This window comes from Lathyrus oleraceus, chromosome 7, assembly GCF_024323335.1.
Source record: "Lathyrus oleraceus cultivar Zhongwan6 chromosome 7, CAAS_Psat_ZW6_1.0, whole genome shotgun sequence".
Taxonomy (NCBI): Eukaryota; Viridiplantae; Streptophyta; class Magnoliopsida; order Fabales; family Fabaceae; genus Lathyrus; species Lathyrus oleraceus.
The window spans coordinates 26,330,931-26,354,377 of record NC_066585.1 but is presented as its reverse complement, the minus strand read 5'-3'; positions in this window follow the sequence as shown (position 1 = coordinate 26,354,377).

Here is a 23,447-nt window from a genome sequence, read left to right as displayed (position 1 = left end):
TCGTTCCATCTTTCGAATATTATCGGAGGAACGAATACTCGTATTCCAGGAATATTCTCAAGAGAAACTCTTATGAGTGTAGTATCGCGTAACAATCGCATCAGAACTTACATCTGAACGACCTCCGCACTACGTCCTAAGAAAAAGGCCAATATGGGCTTGGTAAACTACGGTCCTTGGCTTCTGCGGCACATGATTGAAAGAATAATGCCTAACCACAAATAACTTGTGTGACGTTATTAATCCAACATGACCTCCACCAAGTGAATGGGCTCGCAAGTCAACTGGCTAAGGAATACTCCACACCAATCAACAAGACTATGCCATTCTCCTATCCTAGAGTGCACTCGAGTTCGGGTATAGAACTCATCTCACAGATCACCAAAGCAAACAGCAATTGTATATCAAGCAATTCAAACATTACAATCAATACAGTTATCCCAAATGGTACAAAAATATGTCATATAACAAATAACAATATAGCACAACAAGGGTGAAAAGTAGGCAATACCACCAAGGATTATGTTCCCCAGCAGAGTCGCCACTTTTCTGTAGCGGTGTATTCGTCGCTATATGATTTATTGATTAAATCAAAAGCAAAGCATACAATGAATCGAGTCGCCACCGCACTTTTATTTATCCAAAGGACTGGCTAAAAAGCGAACAAAAGCCTAAGAAGTTTTACACATAGAAAACTAATCAAAAGATCAGAGAGTCTGGGTAAGGGGTAAATTACGCAATGGGAAGGTGTTAGGCACCCACAACGTCCTAGGTACTCCTAGGGAGCCCTTTTCACACTTGTTGTACTAAATTGTTATTTGTTATGAAATATTTATTGTGCAAACATGATTGGGATGATGAGAAAAGAATATACAATTTTTATTGTTTTTGTGTTCGAACGGATGAACCCGTTGCCTACGTACCTTCCATCAAAGGTAAGGATCAAAACGCCGTAGTTCGGCTAAAATATTTCCAAAAGTTAGTGTATTCAATTTTAAACACAAGCCTTAAGGTCTTACGTTATCCACGGGAGAAAACTCAACCTTATACAAACAACAAGTCCACCATGTGAGAAAAGCTTCAACTTGCTAGTGAGGGGTTAACCCTATAATAAGCAAGGAAGACTTACAATTCAATCAACTAAGGACAAATAGGTGAGGTTAACATCAACCAACTAGGATAAATCAAACCTATGGCTAATGTATGAAACTTAACAAGAATGGACAAAGCCACAAAACAATTGAATGGGTGAAGTTAATTGATTATGATTATTCACAAAAGGAGGGTCAAAGTATGATTAAGATTGATTCAAAAGAAGTATTATGAAATGGAGTTTGAAAAGTCAAGGACTTAGGGTCCAGGTTTCTAATTTGAAAGCATGAAGATGTTTGCACAATATTTATCTCAAGTTTTGAAAGCAATGTGTGAAAAGGTTTAGGACAAAAAGGAATGAATGGATGAAGATGGAGTGTAAAACTTCCTAGAAGGTTCACCTCTTGAAATCATATAGAAGATGACTCAAGTGTGTCCTTTGGAATAGGCAATGAGCAATAACAAACAAGCAAAGGAAAGGAAGAAAGTCAACAAAAGCGGATACCGGATGCCAATCACTGGACTTATACCAATCTCCTAAAGCAAAACTGGATATCAGAGGCCACTCTATGGACTTATACCAATCTCCTCAACAAAGAAATAAAAAGTGGATACCGGATGCCAATCTATCTGGACTTATACCAATCTCCAACAAAGCAAAACAACACTGGGATGTCAAATGCCAATCTATCTGGGCTTACTCTAACCTCCAACATATGATCATAGGAAAACAAATGCCAAATTACATGGACTTACAATTGCATCCTCACATACAACGAACAAATGCATCAAGCAAAGAGGAGATGAGTGGCCAATAAAATGGTCTTATACTCACTTCCATATCATAGGAACAATGGCCAATGAATGGTCTTACAATTGTCCTCAATGGGCAAACAACAAAGATATGTCACAAAGACAAATGAAATGATCATGCACTAATGAGAAATTAATGATGATAAATGCACAAATCATACAAGCAAACATGTGCATATGAAGTAAGCAATCAATCAACCAAAGTCATTCAGCACACTCTATAACCAAACAATTAGGCTCATACAAAGGGTTAGGCATTGAAGCCAACTGGAATAGGGTTAATGGTGCTCTTAACCTTGACATTGAGAGCCAAGGTGAAGCAGATGAAAGGATATGAGGGGTGTGCCTCATGCTCTTATCCCTGGTCAGGGAGAGCTTCAAATGATAGAAGGTGTGGGAGTTCAGAAGGTAGGAACTCTCTCCACAGATTATTGACTCGATTGATCTTGGGTTTTTACTCACTATGCATCAACACATATGGTGTGAGCAAGGTGAGTGACACACAGAATAGTAGGAGATAGGTTACATATCTCTTTTGTCTACCAATTGCCTTATTCAAAGGACTTTTCCTGCTTGGGACAAAAGTAAACAAGCACAAACATCGCCTCTTAAGGAGGACTTCAGACAGTTGCCTGGCCAAGTAACAGGCCAGGTCTTCCAGACTACATGAAGACAAGAGATTCTACCTCAATGCAAATGCTATCAAGCAAAGCAATGCAAGTTCTCAAAGAACTATTAGCAACTAATGGTACCTGAAATCAATCAAATAAAATCAGTATACAATTCAAACTCAAAACCAATATAAGACAAAGATCAACACAATCAGTCAAATGTGCAATGCACAAAGCTCAAAGCATATGAGCTAAGCATCCTACAAAACAAACAAGTTAGTTCATGATAACCAAACAAACTTAATCAACTTGCATAAGTCTCCTTAAGGCATTTGCTTCTTAACCTGAAAAACCAAACTTAAACATGAGCAACAAGACCACTAGGACAAGCCTAGGGTCAAAAGGAGATAAAAAATCCAAAACAGCAAGTGAAAGATATTCCACATCAAGTTCAAACAATTAAGAAACAAACCCAAGTGGTTTCACATTCATATCATTCATCATTATCATTTCACAAACAAATTAGGTCAAAACATGTCATATAGAACCTCAAAGAAGTCAACAGAAAGATTCAAGTCAAACCCAATCACAAACATTTCAAAAAAAACTCAAATAATTCAGGATCAAACATCATCCATAACATGATAAGCATACCAAATTTCAGCTCATTTGGATCAAGGGAAGTAGGTCAATGAAAATCAGAAAGTCAAAGCAAGTTCAAGCAAACTCAAACAAAGCACCAAAACATGCACCAACTTCAATAAATTATAAAACAGTGACAACACATGATAAATGAATGGGACTAAAACCAAGACAAACTTTAAGATGTCTATAATTCACATGTCAAATTTCACATCCATCCAATTAATAACCAGAATTTCACAAACCAAATACAAACATGTATCACAAAAAGTCAACAAATGCCCAAACAGGGGAGAAAATTCCAATCAAATAGGAAATGCCATCAATAATTCCAGAAAAAAATCACATGTATTCTCAACATCCATAAGTATGTTCATGCAAAAATCCAGACCATTTTGAGTTCAATAAGCATGGTAATTAAAATCATGAAGTTGGACATGAATGGTGTGACACAAATTGTCACACCTCTATTCAAAAAATCATATCTCATCAACCAGCAATGATAAATTCACAAACTCTACACCAAAATCACCATGAACATGTCTAGTTTAAGCACAAAAAATTTCAGCCTCATTGGATTAAGTATCATCATTTCACAAGCAAATTGGCATGGCATACACAAAATGGATACACATGAACAAACCCTAGCACATTTAAAAATCCACACGTGCAAAAAATCTGGAAAAATCACCATAATAAACTAGAGATCATGAGGAGCATTTTACAAAAAAATCCCATCAAATTTGGATTAAAATTGAGTGACTTATGAATTTTTGAAGATTGCCATACAAAATGAAATAAAATAGAAAAAAGAAAATGATTTAATGAAATATTAAAACCGGCAGTGGCACTTTGGTAATTATCCGGTCCCTTAAGTGAAACGCTGCGTTTCACTTAAGGGTGTGTCGCGTGCTGATTGGCCACATGGGACAGAAACATGAAATTCATGCAAGGCGCGGTTCCAGCGGATCAAACACGGGTTTTGAGCGAAGATATTAGGGTTTGGCCGTGTTCTTCAGTATTTTTCTCAGATTTTCCAGCAAGAACAAATTTCAACCAAAATCAACAATCGATATACCGTTGTGTTCATCTAACAGAGTACATCAACATTCCAACATTCATTTTCACTAATTCAAGCTAACAAGAAAGAAATAAGCAAGAACACATTTGACCAACAAACTTTAAATCGATGTTTCTCTCTCAATATTCAACCATTTCTCACGATTCAAGTTTCATTGCAATCAGCATGGAGAGATCTTTAATAAGCATAGCATGATTTGGACAAAAGCATGGTTCGAATTTTTACCTTGTTTGAAGAACAGCGATGGAATAGTGCTTTTCTGGCCGTGTAAAGTAGAAACAGTAGCTTCTTGATGTTCCGGATGATGAATGAAGGAGTCTTGAAAGCTCAGTTGTCTCAATTCCAGCTCAAAAATCCAACTGCCATGGAAGGGGTTCAATGGAACAGTAGCGGAAATGGCTTTACAGTTGGAGATTGATGCTTGCAAAAGGTTCAAAAATGATGGTAGGTGATGGCACAAAGCTCAAGAACACGAGTTCTTTGAAGATTTTCAGAAAAAGTCTCAAATGAAGAATGAGAATTTTTTGAGAGAAAATGAATTTCAGATCTGGTTTGTCAATAGTGGCTAGGGTTTTTCAATCAGAAATGAGCCTTATATACTCTATTTAATGAAGCTTAAGTTTGGTTAATGAAGTGGTAATTGCATTAGCTCAAATGAAGTGTTTTGGTTAATTGGTGAATTCCACTCAAATTGCATGTGCATGGCATGCTACAGTGCGAAATGGGCTTAGGCAACACATCCCAAATGAGATTTCTGAACATTTACAATTGGTAGAATGTATAGGAAATGGTTAATTTGAAAGTTCATTTTTCACCCCTCTCTTTTTTAATTCAATGCACTTGAAAAAGGCCATTTTGATTGGATGATTTTTGGTGAAATGTGATGAAGGATTTGGATAGAGCACATCAAATGTGACTTGTAGCAAAAAACCTCACTCAATTTGGCCAAATGGTTTGAAAGTTATCTCACTTTGAAGTTCAAAAATATTTGAGAATGATTTGATCATAACTTGCCAACCACACATGAGAAATGAGTGTTCTTGGACTTTTTGGAAATGGGAGAACAAGATATTCAACTTTCATGTTGGACAAAAATTCATTTGAAGCTTGTATGATGAAGTAATTTTGAGGAGAAGAACTTTCTATTTTTGGCAAATTCCAATTACAGGTCAACTTACTATTTTTGGAAATTTCTTGTCAGACCTCAAATTCTTCACTGTGGATGTTTGACATGTTATATGGGGCTTATATGGACATGAATGAGATATCTCAAACCAATTCCCACCATCAAATCACTGATTAAATGCACAGTTGACCACAGTTGACTTTGCTAGGGTTTTGGTTGACTGAACCATGTTCTGATGAATTCCAAGCCCCTACCACTTGAGATCTTGGTTCAAAATGATGCCACAACTCATATGAACTCTTGATGAATGATCATGGTGCCCAAATTCTTCAAGAATGGCCACCATCCATTGTTCAATGGCTGATTTGACTGTTTTAACCTAGCTTGCTTCAGCTGCAAGTAACATGGTTAGATGACAATATTTTTGTACTTTTGGTTAATAGACAGATGAAAAGCAATGATATACAAATGCAATACATGCTTGGTGATCAAGAACCATACTCACAAGATAACCCACCCACTAGGAGGGAAGCAAAGGTGTACAAAGATCCTTGAGGCAATGATATGGTATGATATGATGCCATCAAGGATCTTAGGGACAAAATTGGGGTCTTACAGCAGCCAGTGCACATTTTGCTCCAGCGGCCATGCCAGCCGGATTCCCGTGGGGGATGCCTCCCAATTTTATACCTGAGGGTCCTGCTCCAACTTTTGCTTCTATGCCGGCATCTAGCCCGGTCCTTGTTGTTCCTCCTCCTGTCGTGCATACCATACCCAGGGTAGACGACACCATCTATCATTCTGAGCCGTCTGAGGGCCCAGATGTCTATGAGAAAATGGACGCTATGAATGATCAATTTCTTGAGCTTCGCAAGGAATTGAAAACTCTCAGAGGGAAGGATCTTTTTGGCAAGTCTGTTGTTGAACTGTGCTTGGTCCCCAATGTGAAGTTCCTTGTGAAATTCAAGGTCCCTGACTTTGAAAAGTACAAAGGAAATACTTGTCCTCTCAGCCACCTGGTCATGTATGCCAGGAAGATGTCCACTCAAACCGATAATGATCAACGACTCATTCATTACTTTCAGGACAGTTTGTCTGGTGCTGTCCTGAGATGGTATATGGGTTTAGACAGTGCGAACATCCAATCCTTCAACGACCTTGGAGAGGCCTTCGTCAAGCAATACAAGTATAATGTGGATATGGCTCCCGATAGGGATCAATTGAGAGCCATGTCCCAGAAGGACAAGGAAACTTTCAAAGAATACGTCCAGAGGTGGCGAGAGTTGGTCGCACAGATTGTGCCTCCGCTAGAAGAGAAGGAAATGACCAAGATCTTTCTGAAGACCTTGAGTTCATTTTATTATGAGCGGATGATTACTAGCGCTCCTTCTGACTTCACCGAGATGGTGAATATGGGGATGCGTCTAGAAGAAGGGGTTAGAGAAGGGCGTCTGACCAGAGATGAAGGCTCTTCTACCAAATGTTATGGGGCGTTTGCAAAGAAGAAAGATGGAGAGGCACATGCTGTGACCTCCCATATGAAACCAAGAAGACCCTTTGTAAGGAGGAAGACCGTGCGTCCCGTCGGTAACCAGCACTAGGTAGCTCATATAGCACCTATTTTCAGAGACAATCAACAGTATCAGCAACATAGCAACAATCAGCAATCACATCCGCAGTATCAGCAACAACAGCACCGTCCGCAACAGTAGGCAGTCATACGGTGAACTGACTTTTGTGTGTTTTTGCTTCGGAAAGCAAATGTCGCGGATAGCAAGAGTCGCCACCGACTTTTCTTTTATCCAATAAGGAAAGGTGGAAAAGAACAGGAAAGACCTTAATTAGTTTTTTGGGTTCGGGAGGTACATTATACAAAGGGAAGGTGTTAGCACCCTTTGTATCCATGGTTATCCATGGGCTCTTAATTGCTGGATCACTTATGTTTGTCTGAAAAAAAGTGTTTGTGAATTGCTTAAAAAATGTTTTGAAAAGAGAGTTTTAACTTTGTAATGATTCTTGTACGAATGTATACAAAGTATTTATCTCGTTTAATTTTGAAAGCTGTTTAGAAAAATATAACTTGGCAATGATTCTAGTACGAATGTATACCAAGTGGTGATTTTCTAATAGATGTTTTGAAGAGTGAAAAGTATTTTGAGTTGTGATTCAGCATTTAAGAGTTATACCTACCCAAGGTCTTCATGGGTATTTCCTATCCTTATGAGGGTAAAACTGTCCTTAATATTGAGAGGTAAGTAGTTTTATCCTTTGGATGTAAGGGACATCGTAGGGCCATCGATTGGTCATTGAAGGCAACATTTATGAGGATACCTTAGCATTCGAAGGGACGATCATCATTTAACCGTAGGCTACAGCGACGGGTCATCGAGGGACAAAATCATATATTCGCAGGCAACATCCGAGGGACAATGATTTATTTTATAGGGACATGATGATTTAACCGAAGGGTCTTTGCTAAGTGTATCCCCATATTCGCGGGACATGACCATAATACCGTAATACCGTAAGGCAACAAAGAGAGATCCAAGATCACATATTCAAAGCAATATTTTACAATCAATTAGGTAGTTGTAATCAATTAGGTAATTAGGTCCACGTTATAATCAATTAGGTAATTGGAGTGAATCTCCCCAAGGGTATCCCACAAATAAAGTGGAATACTTAGCAAGCTACTTTTTCCGGGAATATGTGAACCCTTACAAAATTCAGCAAACAGGTCAGAATACCAAATCAGGGTGCAATCGAGAGTTGCACCAAACAAAAGGCATCATAACAGAAATAGTGTCAGGTAAACAATGCATGGTTATAATAAAACATGTCAGATAAGCAAAAATCAGAACGGAAAAATCAGCGACTGTCATGCTCGCTGCTGCCTCGCCTAGCGAGGGCTTGGCGAACACTCGCTATATGCTCGCTTAGCGATATGCTAGCGAACAGCTGCGGGTTTTGAATTTTAAAACAGTACGATCTCAGCAAGCTTCACACCCTATGGCTTCCATTACATAAATTATATGGTTAAACATTCAATATATTCAGATATATTTAAGTCCACAGGCAAAACCTCAAATATATTTATGAATTCAATTATGATATCACATGTAAATTAAGAACATAAAGCGGTGATAGTAATGCAAACCTGTTTGCAATTGAATTGCAACCTTGAATTGGCAAATCACTCTTAGGGTTGGCGCCGGATTGAGTTGGGCGGAGGTAACCTTTGTGCAGATGAGTTTTCCTTCAGGGTTTCCTTTAGGGTTGCTCTGAATTCTCTGAGTTAGCCTCCAGGGTTTGCTGTCTGTGGGTGTTTGCCTTTCTCCTCCATTTTCGTTCGCCCCATTTTCCTGACTGAAGTGCTGGTATTTATAATGCTTTTTGTGACCTAATGGGCTCAGAATGAAGCCCAAAATTTCTAGTATTCGCACGCTTCGCTAGGCGAGTGGTGTAGCGAAGGGTTCGCTAGGCGAAGGATTTGCTCGCCTAGCGAGCAAGCCAGTTTAGGCCATCTTGTGGATTTGGCCACCTGTATGCTGGGTCTTTGTTCCCTTAAGATCAATGTCTTGAAAAATAAGTTGGAGTGCCTTGAAAAATGCCTTGTACTATTAACGGGCAAATTTTGGGGTATGACAGCTGCCCCTGTTCAATATTCTTGAACCGAGAGAGTTAGAATGGTATGTACGCTATTCGTGGTCTGGAGGTGGAAGATTATTGAACACTTAGAATGCCCCAAAAATTTGCACTTGTCAATTAGTCTTGACGGAGATGGGCTTAAAGATGCCATCCAGAGCGTGTCGTACATTAGGCCAATTTGAGGACATGGGTGCCACACCGGGTCGTACGCTAGACCGTATAATGAGTCATCCATTAGGCTGTCGACTTCGCTGGGGAGTCAGAGTGTGTCATACGCTGTTGGGGATAAAGGATCAGAATGGATCATACGCTAGATCGTATCTGAATAGCAGAATGAGTTGTCCATTAGGCGGGTGACTTCACTGGGGATGAAAGATCAGAATGGATCGTACGCTAGATCATATCTGGGTTGCGGAATGAGCCGTCCATCAGGCTGTATCTGAGGATGAAAGGGTAGTCATACGCTAGACCACGTTTCAGAATGTACCGTACGCTAGGTCGTATCGGAGGAATAAAGGTCAGAATGGATCATACGCTAGATCGTATCTGAGGGGATGAACATCCAAACGGGTCGTACGCTAGACCGTATTGGAACAGTTGGAGGAACCATACGTTAGGCTGAATCAGAATGAAACGCACGTTAGGCTATATCTGACAACATTTGTATATGTTGTATTTGCAGTAAATGTCTGGGATGGGCTTAAAGATGCCACCATTAGGAGAATATCATAGTGCTTGTCGATAAAGATGTATCTGAATCTCGAATGTAACCGATGAGGGTGTCTGTCTGAATGAACCTTTATTTTGACTGTATCAGGAGGATAATTAACCTGAAAAATAAAGTTAGCTTTATGCCATGTCATGATGCATGAGATGTTTTTATGCTTCTGAAAATAAATGCGAACAATGTATGCATGCGTATGCTGTGACATGATGTAATGAATGAATTATGCGTCTGACAAGTTCTTCCAGGGGACTCCACCGGGGACAATAAATCTCCATATTCTGATTGGAGATATTTGTATTGATGACCCTTTCTTAGCCGGGGATACTTGATTTCTGTCTGATGATAGAAGTATTCGACAGAGCCTGGCTGGGGATGGGAGAGATGACCAGTCTGCCTGGTGATGCCCGTTTCTTCTAGGGAATAACTGGTTTTTGCTGGGGAACAGGATTTGTAACCGGACTTGTTGGAAAGCATGGTTAGACCTTATCCTCGACCCTAAAGTCTTTTAGTAACTGTTATTGCTATTTTATGCATGTATTTTTGGTAAGCAGCAGTCATATTCAAATGCATATATTAATTCGAATTAAATCAAGGGACGTTTACGCAAACAAAACAGAGGAAGTAAAACAACAGCATTTTTCGAAATACAACTATATTGATTTTGAAAGAGGGCCCATAAACAGGCGATTTGTGTACAAGGAGACAGAAATCCTAGTAAGAGGAAATTGTCAAGAAAATAAAGAGAAAGCTATGCAGAAAAAGTCCTATTGATTTTAATTCCACTACTGCCATTATGTCTTCAAGCCTCTCATCTCCTGCTGTCGGGTAAAAGTGATTGGCTTGTTCAGTCCTTTTGACTTGGGTGAAGCTGACCGAGAACGGGACATAGTCATACGCTTTTAATCCCTAACTTTTGCCTGGACCGCCTTTTCAGGTTTTCAGTCCACCAGGATACCCTTTTTTGCCCAAGCCGCCTTTTCAGGTTTTCGACTTGCCGGGTGTACATTTTTATATGTTTATCCCTAATTTTTGCCCGAACCCTTTTGGTTTACCGGGATGCCCTTACTTTTGCCTAGATACGTCGACCTAGCGGGTCTCTTTAATGCGTAGTATTTTTTAACTATGTCTGCGTTCACGGGATGTGGGAAATCTTCGCCATCCATTGTAGCAAGTATCATGGCTCCACCAGAGAATACCTTCTTAACTACAAATGGCCCTTCGTATGTGGGAGTCCATTTGCCTCTAGGGTCACCTTGTGGTAGAATGATACGCTTCACCACCAAGTCGCCAATTTGGTACACCTGTCTCTTGACTTTCCTATTAAATGCCTGGGTCATGCGCTTCTGATATATCTGCCCATGACAAACAGCCGCAAGTCTCTTTTCATCAATCAAGTTTACCTGATCGAGTCGAGTCTGAATCCATTCATCCTCGTCTAAACCTGCCTCTTTCATGATTCTTAGGGAGGGAATCTGAACTTCCACCGGTAAAACGGCTTCCATTCCATAAACTAAAGAGAACGGAGTTGCCCCTGTCGAAGTGCGCACTGAAGTGCGATAACCATGAAGAGCAAAGGGTAACATCTCATGCCAGTCTTTGTATGTTACTGTCATCTTTTGCATGATCTTCTTGATATTCTTATTAGCAGCCTCCACGGCGCCGTTCATCTTTGGCCGGTACGGAGAAGAGTTATGGTGTTTTATTTTGAACTGCGTGCAGAGTTCAGTAATCATCTTGTTGTTCAAATTGGTACCATTATCAGTGATAACTCTTTCGGGGATGCCATACCGACAAATGAGACTATTCTTGATGAACCATGCCACCACATTCTTGGTGACAGAAGCAAATGAGGCCGTCTCTACCCACTTTGTAAAGTAATCAATAGCAATAAGAATGAAACGATGTCCGTTAGAAGCAGTAGGTTTAATCTCTCCAATCATATCAATGCCCCACATTGCAAAGGGCCAAGGAGTTGTCAACACGTTTAATGGAGCAGGAGGCACATGTAATTTTATCCGCATAGATCTGGCACTTGTGACAGGTTCTGGAGTGATGATGGCAATCAGCTTCCATGGTAGACCAATAATACCCTGATCTCAGAATCTTCTTGGCCATCGTATGTCCACTGGAATGAGTCCCAAAAATACCGTCATGCAGGTCTTCCATAATCTTTTCTACTTCCTTTTTATCCACACAGCGAAGCAAAGTCGAATCATGATTACGTTTGTATAATACCCCGTTACTCAAAAAGAATTTAGCAGAGAACTTCCTCATAAATTTTCTGTCATTGATGGATGCCCCTTCAGGGTATTCCTGAGTTTCTAAATATCTTTTCACTTCGTGGAACCAAGGTTTCTCCTCTACTCCCTTTGTATTAAGTTCATAATAATATGCTGGTTCATCTAATCGTTCAATGGTGATCATGGGAGCTTCACTGTCCCATCTGACTCTAAACATGGATGACATGGTAGCCAATGCGTCCGCCAACTGATTCTCTTCTCGTGGAATATGTTCAAATGTAATCTCTTCGAAGTATGGGATTAATGTCAACACCTGCTCTCGATAAGGGATGAGATTCGGATGTTTAGTGTCCCATTCTCCTTTGATCTGACTGATTACTAATGCTGAGTCTCCGCACACGCTTAAAAACTTGATTCTTAGGTCTATAGCAGCTCTGAGTCCCAAAATACATGCTTCATACTCAGCCATATTATTGGTACAATCAAAACATAGTCTAGCAGTGAAAGGCGTATGGCAACCCCTGGGAGAAATAATTACAACACCAACACCATTGCCCAATGCATTAGAAGATCCATCAAAAACCATAGTCCATCGGGATCCCAGTTCGGGTCCTTCATCCGGTCCAGGTTCTTCATAATCAGTGACAAGCATGACATCCTCATCTGGGAACTCAAAATTCATAGATTGGTAATCATCCACCGCTTGATGAGCCAAATGATCAGCTAGCACGCTTCCTTTGATTGCTTTCTGGGTAGTATACTGGATATCATACTCTGTTAAAATCATCTGCCATCTTGCTATTCTTCCGGAGAGGGCAGGTTTCTCGAATATATATTTGATAGGATCCATCTTAGAAATCAATAAAGTGGTGTGATTCAACATATACTGTCTTAGTCGGCGAGCAGCCCAGGCCAAAGCACAGCAAGTTTTCTCAAGCAGTGAGTATCTTGTTTCACAGTCGGTAAACTTTTTGCTAAGGTAGTATATGGCATGCTCTTTTTGACCAGACTCGTCATGTTGCCCCAACACGCACCCCATTGAATTTTCTAACACGGTCAAATACATGATTAGAGGTCTTCCTTCAACTGGTGGTATCAGAATTGGAGGTTCCTGGAGATACTTCTTGATTTTGTCAAAAGCTTCTTGACATTCATCATTCCATATCATCTCTTGATTTTTCCTCAGTAGTTTGAAGATGGGTTTGCAGGTAGCAGTCAAATGGGAGATAAATCGGGCAATGTAATTCAAGCGTCCCAAGAAACCTCTGACTTCTTTATCTGTACGGGGAACTGGCATTTCTTGAATAGCTCTCACCTTAGCCGGGTCAACCTCAATTCCTTTACCACTGACAATAAAGCCCAAGAGCTTACCGGATCTTACTCCAAAGGTGCATTTGTTCGGGTTCAATCTCAACTTGTACCTCTTCAACCTCTCAAACAGTTTGTATAAATGATCGAGATGTTCTTCTTCAGTATGAGATCTGGCTATCATGTCATCCACATATACCTCTATTTCATGATGGATCATATCATGGAACAAAACCACCATAGCACGCTGGTACGTTGCCCCTGCATTCTTTAAACCGAATGGCATTACTTTATAACAGAAAATGCCCCATTGCATCACAAACGTAGTTTTTTCCATGTCCTCAGGCGCCATCTTAATCTGGTTATAACCTGAGAATCCATCCATGAATGAGAATACCTTGTGTTGAGCGGTGTTATCTACCAGAACATCAATGTGCGGAAGTGGAAAGTCGTCTTTGGGACTCGCTTTATTCAAATCTCTGTAATCTACACACATTCGCACTTTACCATCCTTCTTTGGCACTGGTACCACATTAGCAACCCATTGAGGATAAGAAGTAACAGCCAGAAAACCTGCATCAAATTGTTTCATAACCTCAGCTTTGATTTTCCCAGACATTTCAGGACGCATGCGACGAACCTTTTGCTTAACAGGACGACAATCTTCCTTCATTGGCAGCCGATGCACTACTATATCAGTATCCAGTCCTGGCATGTCTTCATAAGACCAAGCAAAAATCTCTACATAGTCATGTAACATCTGAATCAATCTTCCTTTGACACTGTTTTCCAAGCCTGCTCCTATTTTGACTTCTTTCTTGTCTACTTCGGTACCCAGATTTACAGTTTCAACTGACTCCTCGTGCGGCTGTATAGTCTTTTCTTCTTGCAGTAACAGTCTGGAAAGTTCTCCAGGTACTTCACAATCTTCCTCACTTCCATCCTCGGCTTGGTAGATCGGATTTTCAAAGTCATAATGAATAGTAGTAGAACTATTATCAACAGGATCCAGAGTGGGTATGGATCTGCAATTTGTTACGTGAGTGTGTTTAAGAAAACATAGCTTGTTTGGAAGATGACAGGAGAGATAAAGAGCGCAATATTTGAATGCAAAAAGTCCATTGATTTATTGAATGTGAATATGCTTATGAAAATGACAAAACCCTTAACAAATTAGCTATTGTGCCCCGGGCATAGACACAATGCTTTAAGAAGTTTAATGGTAAAAATTAAAAATTTGCAACACTGAAATAGACAATAACAATTACTCCTGACTAAAGGAAATCGGGATAGTGTCTTCAGCCTTCCAATTATTGAGTCCGTCACCAATTGTTGGGAAAATCCAGCTATCCAGGTCACAATCGCTATCAGCCTCTTCTACAGCATTAATCTGCTCTTTGACTACTTTCTCAGAGCTAAATCCCAGGCCGAATCTATCAGACTTGTATGGTACATTGATCAGTTGACCCCAGCCAGTACGACCACCCTCTTCAACCACGGCTTGAGCGTCCTTCAGAGAAATCATAGCAGGAGGAGCACGAATAACCTTGGGCACACAGGAAGTTGGCTTAAGGACAGGATTAGTCGGAGGAACTACTTCAAATGACTGAGACGGAGTCTCAAAGAATTCACCATCCATCTCGACGTATCTGAAGGTATGCACACTGCTGATAATATACTCTTCTTCCCCACACACCGTGACGATTTTACCCTCTATTGGATACCTCAGCTTTTGATGGAGAGACGAATCTACAGCACTTGCCCCATGAATCCAAGGGCGTCCCAGCAAGCAGGAATAGGCAGGACGAATGTTCATTACGTGAAAGATAGTGTTGAAGACCTGAGGTCCTATCTTGATAGGGAGGACCACTTCACCGTGGACAACGCTCTTCGCACCATCGTAAGCACACACCACAGCGTCACTAGGTTTCAGTTCAATGCTTTTACAGTCAAGTTTATCGAGCACAGCTTTCGGTAGCACGTTCAAAGAAGAGCCATTATCGATCAACACATGAGACAAAGTGATCCCCTTACACTCAATGGAGATATGCAGAGCTTTGTTATGATTCTTTCCTGCTGGTGTTAGATCAGCATCGGAAAAGCCTAGGCCATTGTCAACAGCCAAGTGAGCAACATAATTTTCGAACTGATCGACAGATGTCTCCTGAGGTACATGAGCGGTCTTCAAGAATTTTATCAATGCATTGGCATGAGATTCGGAAGATAACAACAAGGATAACATCGAGATCTTGGACGGGGTATGCCCCAACTGTTCTACCATATCAAAATCACTCTTGCGGATGATTTTCAGCACTTCTTCCATTTCTTGTTTGGCAACATCTTCGGTAGTAACTTCGACCGGTGTCTCTGACTGAGAAGGGTTGACTGGTTCCTTTCCTCGAGTTTCAGGGGCGGGAGGTGAGATTTCTGGAGAGAAGATCCTTCCACTTCGAGTAATTTTACTAGTCCCAACAATGCCAGCAGAATTAGCAGAATTATCAACTTGCTTTACGCCATGGATGTAAACATCACCTCCATAATTCCACGGAATGGCTTTGCTCGAGGAATACGGTACTGGGCCAGGTGCAGTAATAATTAGAGGAGCTACCTTGGGCTCAGCAGTAATCTTCACAGGCTCCCTGGTAGCGGTAATCTTCACTGGGACCTTGGACCTAGCAATCACAGATATTTCTTCAATAGGGTTGTCCACCTTAGGAATCTTTTCAAATAGAATTGTACGATCATCCATCAGCCGTTGAATACCCTTTCTTAACTTCAAGCAATCATTGGGTCGGAGTATACAGAGATCGCAACTTTCAGCACAACCTGGAAATAAACCAGTTTGCAATAAATTCTCCTTGATGGTCAGGAGAGGAGATGTTAAATCAGCTACATTAGAAATGTGAGAATTGTCATCCACATCATTAACAGTCTTGTCATGGTTAGGCATAGGTGCAGTGATGACATTAGGAGTCTCTGGAGGATCAAATTCAATTTCTCCAGCGTCGATCATATCCTGAATCTTATTCTTCAACGCCCAATAATCGTTTGTATCATGCCCGGGGCTATCAGAGTGATATGCACACCTGGCATTGGGATTATAACGAGGAGAAGTAGTGTTGGGATTCGTAGGAGGATCCCTAAGAGTAATCAGATTTGCTTTTAGCATACCCTGCAGTGCCTGTGCTAAAGTCATATTGATCTTGGTAAACTGCCTTCTTGGTCTGTCTTGTCTGTGCTGGAAGTTTTGAGATGGCGGTGCTGCAATCGTAACTGCTCCAATGGTATGGTCACGATTTTTCTTGCTACGACCCCTTTGACCGTACACAACATTTTATTCGTTCCTCCCTTGATAGGACCTTTTGGTGCTTGCAGAGGTAGCCGCCTGTATCTTTCCACTTCGAATGCCACTTTCAACACGTTCACCCGTCAATATAAGTTCAGTGAAACCCGATGAAGAACTTCCCAGTAGATGGCTGTAGAATGGGTCAGTCAGTGTACTCATGAGCATGTCTACTAATTCTCGATCAGTCATAGGGGGTTTGACTCGGCCAGCCAAATCTCTCCATTTTTGAGCATATTCTTTGAAGCCTTCTTTAGATCCCATAGTCATATTCTGCAACTGTAGCCGAGTAGGCGCTAGTTCAAAATTATATTGGTAGTGCTTGTAGAAAGTTGTTGCTAAATCAGTCCAGGTGCGGATGTTAGAGCTCTCGAGCTGATAGTACCATTCCAACTGTGTGCTAGCCAGACTCTCTTGGAAGAAATGGATCCATAGCTTCCTATCAGTGGTATACGGCTGAATCTTTCTCACGTAAGCTCTCAGGTGCATCTGAGGACAAGATGCACCATCGTACTTAGTGAAAGTGGGGATCTTGAATTTGCGAGGAATGGCCACATCGGAGACCAGACCCAAGCTTTCGAAATCCAGACCGGGCGCCTTCTGACCCTCCATAGCTAGCATACGTTCTTCCAACAACTTGTACTTGCCATCTCTTGGAGAGTACTGTTCATTCTCATAATCTTCATCGTCGTCCTCAGGGTTGAAGAGGTCAACATTCTCCTCTTCTGACTCATTCTCTGTCTCCTCTTCTTGATCCTTCGGAATTCTAATCTTGACTCCTGCAGCCTGTCCTTTAAGCCTTCTTCCCGGGTTAATGTAACCCACAGCTTTCTTGTCTTTCTTCTTCTCGAGCAAAAGAGCCTTCAATTCCTCCTGCCCCTTGGATAAGCTCAAGATCATCTCTTGGAATTGAGCATTCTGAGCCTGGAGATCCTTGAAAGTTTATTCGAGGGCCATTTTTCTGTTTAGAAGGAAGACCGTGAGAATATTGATCCTTTAGAATACCTGTTATGCAATGTTATATTATGCTATGCAATGTATGAAATGTTTTCAAGGGCTTTTGGAATTTAACTTTGCGTAAACTAACAAAAAGGAACTCTCATTAATAATTGTTTTAATCCATGTTTATTACAACAAATAATAATAAAAAGACAATGAAAGCTCAAGTCTCCCAGGGACGGCTTCTTTTTGGGCGAAGATACGCATTGAGTCTTCGTTCCTCATTAAGCTGGCTGGTAAGCTCTGACACTTTCTTCCTTTCAGCACAAAATTGGGCTTCAAAAGTATCCCTTTCCTCTCTCAACTGGATCCAGGATCTCTTCAATTCCTCAACATTGGTAGGCATATCTGGATAGTGAATGATCTGAGGACTACCTCCTTCAGCTCCTTGTTCAACAATCAGTGGTCCGACCGCAAGATATGGCATGACAAGTTCACGAGCTCTTGCGCGTACCCATCTGAGATAAGGTTCCATGGGAATAGAGTTTTTCTGTCCTAAAGTACTTCTTTTCACCATGCCCCAAGCTCGTACAAACCTTTGGCGGAGACCTTGGGAATCATTGTCATAGTCAAGCACAGTGCCTTGGATAATTATCTCATGTGGACCATCTCTTCGAGCATAACCAAACTGACGTAGGGCTAAAGTTGGGTTATAAGTAATACCTCCTCTTATCCCCAGGAGTGGTATGTTAGAGAATTCAACGCAACGGTCAATGATGATAACATTTTCTTCGAGGTGAGGACACCAACGGATGTCTGAATGGGAGAGCGACATTATCCTTTGAGACCATTTCAGATTTTGCTCATTCTTCAAGACTGATTGAGGAAGGTGCGAAATAAACCACCTAGACAATAAAGGTATGCAGCACATGAGAGTCCCTTGTCTCTTCATAGTACAGGTGTGAAGGGAATGCAAAATGTCTCCAAGCAAGGTAGGTACAGGGTTATGAGTGAGAAATACCTTAATAGCATTCATGTCTATGAATTGGTCTGGATTAGGAAATAACACCAAACCATAGATTAGTAATGCTAGGACATCTTCGAAAGCATGGACATCCATAACCTTTAAGAATTCTCGGGCCTTATTTATCATAAATTTGGCAAGTAAACCCTTAACTCCACTTCTTGTCACCCAATTAGTTTCAATATCGGACTTTGTCATGTGTAAAGCCGCGGCAACTTCTTCAGACTTCGGAATCTTTTCTAAACCACTGAAAGGTGTTTGATCAAGGATAGGTATCCCAAGCAGCCTGGAGAATTCTTCTAATGTGGGCACCAACTGATAATCTGGGAAAGTGAAGCAATGATGTTTAGGATCGAAGAACTGGAATAGGACTCTCATCATATCTTCTTTGAAACCAGTGGTAACCAAATTAAGGAGAGAACCATGTTTCTTGATGAACTGAGCCTGATCAGGTAGTTCTGACACTAAATTCTTTAGTTGAGGAGAGATTGCTACAAAATTAATCCGGATAGTCTTCCTGGAAGCCATAGCCCTGTTACAGAGCAAAGTTAAATCCCTAAGTCCTTGAAATGGTTAGTACAATGCCATGATGTTATGATGTTATGATGTTATGATGTTATGATGTTACGATGTTATGTAAGTAACAAACACAAGCAAGTCATACAACCATCATTCCTAAGTTTTAAGGCTTGCATGAGTTCCATAGGTAAGTACCCTTCCCACTGAAGTTTGGTTGGTTCAACTTGTCCTAGAATAGTAACCGGGTTCTAGAAGGATCTCAAATCATTGACCTTCCTTTAAGTCCACTTCAGTGCAACACCAAGTGGTTGATCGAAGCTTCCCTAAAGTCCAATCTCAAAGAGTGTAGTATCGAGTCTCAACCAACCCCAGTCGGAACCGAAGTCAGTTATCTCACTACTTTCTAATGGCTAGGATGAGTCAATTAGGGTTCTAAAGGTCTGGTTAATGCTTTGATGACACCACGCAGAAGCCAAATTTTTCCTCAAGTAAACATGAGGAACATCAGGACATCCAAAGTGTCACATTAACCGTAGCCGTCATTTTGACCATTCCAGTATACGCCGGATAGTCGCGATGATCTTTTGCTACTTACCTAAGGTACACTAGATCCGGGTGTAGGATCTTTCACTCAAGCATAAAATACCCAAGCAATCCCTTAAAAGTAAATCAGACAATTTAAATAAGTGATCTTGTTTTTAAGGTAACCTCTCTCAGTTCCCCAGCAGAGTCGCCAGTTCAGTCATACGGTGAACTGACTTTTGTGTGTTTTTGCTTCGGAAAGCAAATGTCGCGGATAGCAAGAGTCGCCACCGACTTTTCTTTTATCCAATAAGGAAAGGCGGAAAAGAACAGGAAAGACCTTAATTAGTTTTTTGGGTTCGGGAGGTACATTATACAAAGGGAAGGTGTTAGCACCCTTTGTATCCATGGTTATCCATGGGCTCTTAATGGCTGGATCACTTATGTTTGTCTGAAAAAAAGTGTTCGTGAATTGCTTAAAAAATGTTTTGAAAAGAGAGTTTTAACTTTGTAATGATTCTTGTACGAATGTATACAAAGTATTTATCTCGTTTAATTTTGAAAGCTGTTTAGAAAAATATAACTTGGCAATGATTCTAGTACGAATGTATACCAAGTAGTGATTTTCTAATAGATGTTTTGAAGAGTGAAAAGTATTTTGAGTTGTGATTCAGCATTTAAGAGTTATACCTACCCAAGGTCTTCATGGGTATTTCCTATCCTTATGAGGGTAAAATTGTCTTTACTATTGAGAGGTAAGTAGTTTTATCCTTTGGATGTAAGGGACATCGTAGGGTCATCGATTGGTCATTGAAGGCAACATTTATGAGGATACCTTAGCATTCGAAGGGACGATCATCATTTAACCGTAGGCTACAGCGACGGGTCATCGAGGGACAAAATCATATATTCGCAGGCAACATCCGAGGGACAATGATTTATTTTATAGGGACATGATGATTTAACCGAAGGGTCTTTGCTAAGTGTATCCCCATATTCGCGGGACATGACCATAATACCGTAATACCGTAAGGCAACAAAGAGAGGTCCAAGATCACATATTCAAAGCAATATTTTACAATCAATTAGGTAGTTGTAATCAATTAGGTAATTAGGTCCACGTTATAATCAATTAGGTAATTGGAGTGAATCTCCCCAAGGGTATCCCACAAATAAAGTGGAATACCTAGCAAGCTACTTTTTCCGGGAATATGTGAACCCTTACAAAATTCAGCAAACAGGTCAGAATACCAAATCAGGGTGCAATCGAGAGTTGCACCAAACAAAAGGCATCATAACAGAAATAGTGTCAGGTAAACAATGCATGGTTATAATAAAACATGTCAGATAAGCAAAAATCAGAACGGAAAAATCAGCGACTGTCATGCTCACTGCTGCCTCGCCTAGCGAGGGCTTGGCGAACACTCGCTATATGCTCGCTGTCATACGGTGAACTGACTTTGATGTGTTTTGCTTTGGAAAGCAAATGTCGCGGATAGCAAGAGTCGCCACCGACTTTTCTTTTATCCAATAAGGAAAGGTGGAAAAGAACAGGAAAGACCTTAATTAGATTTTGGGTTCGGGAGGTACATTATACAAAGGGAAGGTGTTAGCACCCTTTGTATCCATGGTTATCCATGGGCTCTTAATTGCTTGATCACTTATGTTTGTCTGGAAAAAGTGGTTGTGAATTTTTTAGAAAATATTTTGAAAGGAGAATTTAACTTTGTAATGATTCTTGTACGAATGTATACAAAGTGGTTATCTCGTTTAGTTTTGAAAGTTGTTTAGAAAAGTATAACTCGGTAATGATTCTAGTACGAATGTATACCAAGTGGTGATTTTCTAAAAGATGTTCTGAAAAGGTGTGAGGTGTGAAAAAATGTTTTAGGTTGTGAGTCAGCAATTAAGGGTTATACCTACCCGAGGCCTTTATGGGCATTTCCTATTCTTATGAGGGTAAAATTGTCCTTACTATTGAGAAGTAAGTAGTTTTATCCTTTGGATGTAAAGGGGTCATCGTAGGGTCATCGATTGGTCATTGAAAGCAACGGTTGTAAGGATACCTTAGCATTCGAAGGGACTATCATCATTTAACCGTAGGCTACACCGAAGGGTCATCGAGGGACAAAATCATATATTCGAAGGCAACATCCGAGGGACTATGATTTATTTTAGAGGGACATGATGATTTAATCGAAGGGTCTTGGCTAAGGGTATCCCCACATTCGCGGGACATGACCGTAATACCGTAAGGCAACAAAGAGAGGTCCAAGATCACATATTCAAAGGCAATATTTTGCAATTACGTATTTAAGATGAATTTCCACATTATGATCAATTAGGATGAATCTCCACATTAAAATTAATTAAGTAATTAGGATGAATCTCCACATTAAAATTAATTAGGCAATTAGGATGAATCTCCACATTAAAATTAAGTAATTCAAAATCCATCTCCATAAGGGTATCCCACAAATAAAGTGGAATACCTAGCCGGCCGTTTCTTCGGGAATATGTAAGCCTTTACACGATTCAGCACACGGGTTAGAACATCGAGATAAAGTACAATTGAAAATTGCACCATAAAATAAACACAACAGTCATAAGGTCAGGCCAAATAATGCAGAATTATAATAAATCTTGATTAGATAAACATAAGGCAGAACAGAAAAGAAACAAAACAACCACTGTCCCGTTCGCTCCTGCTTCGCCTAGCGAAGGCTTAGCGAGTGCTCGCTACAGGCTCGCTTAGCGATGTGCTAGCGAGCGGCTACGGGTTTTGAGTTTGATAGCAGCATGATCTCCGGAACCCTGAACTTTATGGCATTTAATTACAGGAATAGCATGGACAAACATTCAGGATATTCAGGCATACTTAAATTCACATGTGAAATCAAATTACATATCCGAAAATTTAATCATGATGCCTTATGTATGTAGAGATTACCGATTAAAAGCATAAAACAGTAGTGATGCGCAAACCTGTTTGCAACTGAGCTGCGATGTTGAAGGGACTGACCACTCTTGGTATCGGATGGAGTTGGGCGGAGGTAACTTCGGTGCGGATGAGCGGCCTTCAGGGTTTCTTTACTCGGAATTCTCTGAGTTAGTCTCCAGGGTTTCTATGCCAGGGTTTCTTTCCGTCTTCGTCTCTCCATTTTCGTGACTGAAGTGTCGGTATTTATAGTGATTGTGGTGACCTAATGGGCTCAGAATGAAGCCCAGAATTTTCTGGTATTCGCAAGCTTCGCTAGGCGAGTATTGTAGCGAAGGGTTCGCTAGGCGAAGGATTTGCTCGCCTAGCGAGCATGCCAGTTTGGGCCATTTTCTGGATTGGGCCATTTGTGAGCTGGGTCTTTGCTCCTTTAAGGTCAATGTCTTGAACAATAAGTTGGAGTGCCTTGAAAAATGTCTTGCAAAATTAACGGGTAAATTTTGGGGTATGACACTCGCTTAGCGATATGCTAGCGAACAGCTGCGGGTTTTGAATTTTAAAACAGTACGATCTCAGCAAGCTTCACACCCTATGGCTTCCATTACATAAATTATATGGTTAAACATTCAAGATATTCAAATATATTTAAATCCACAGGCAAAACCTCAAATATATTTATGAATTCAATTATGATATCACATGTAAATTAAGAACATAAAGCGGTGATAGTAATGCAAACCTGTTTGCAATTGAATTGCAACCTTGAATTGGCAAATCACTCTTAGGGTTGGCGCCGGATTGAGTTGGGCGGAGGTAACCTTTGTGCAGATGAGTTTTCCTTCAGGGTTTCCTTTAGGGTTGCTCTGAATTCTCT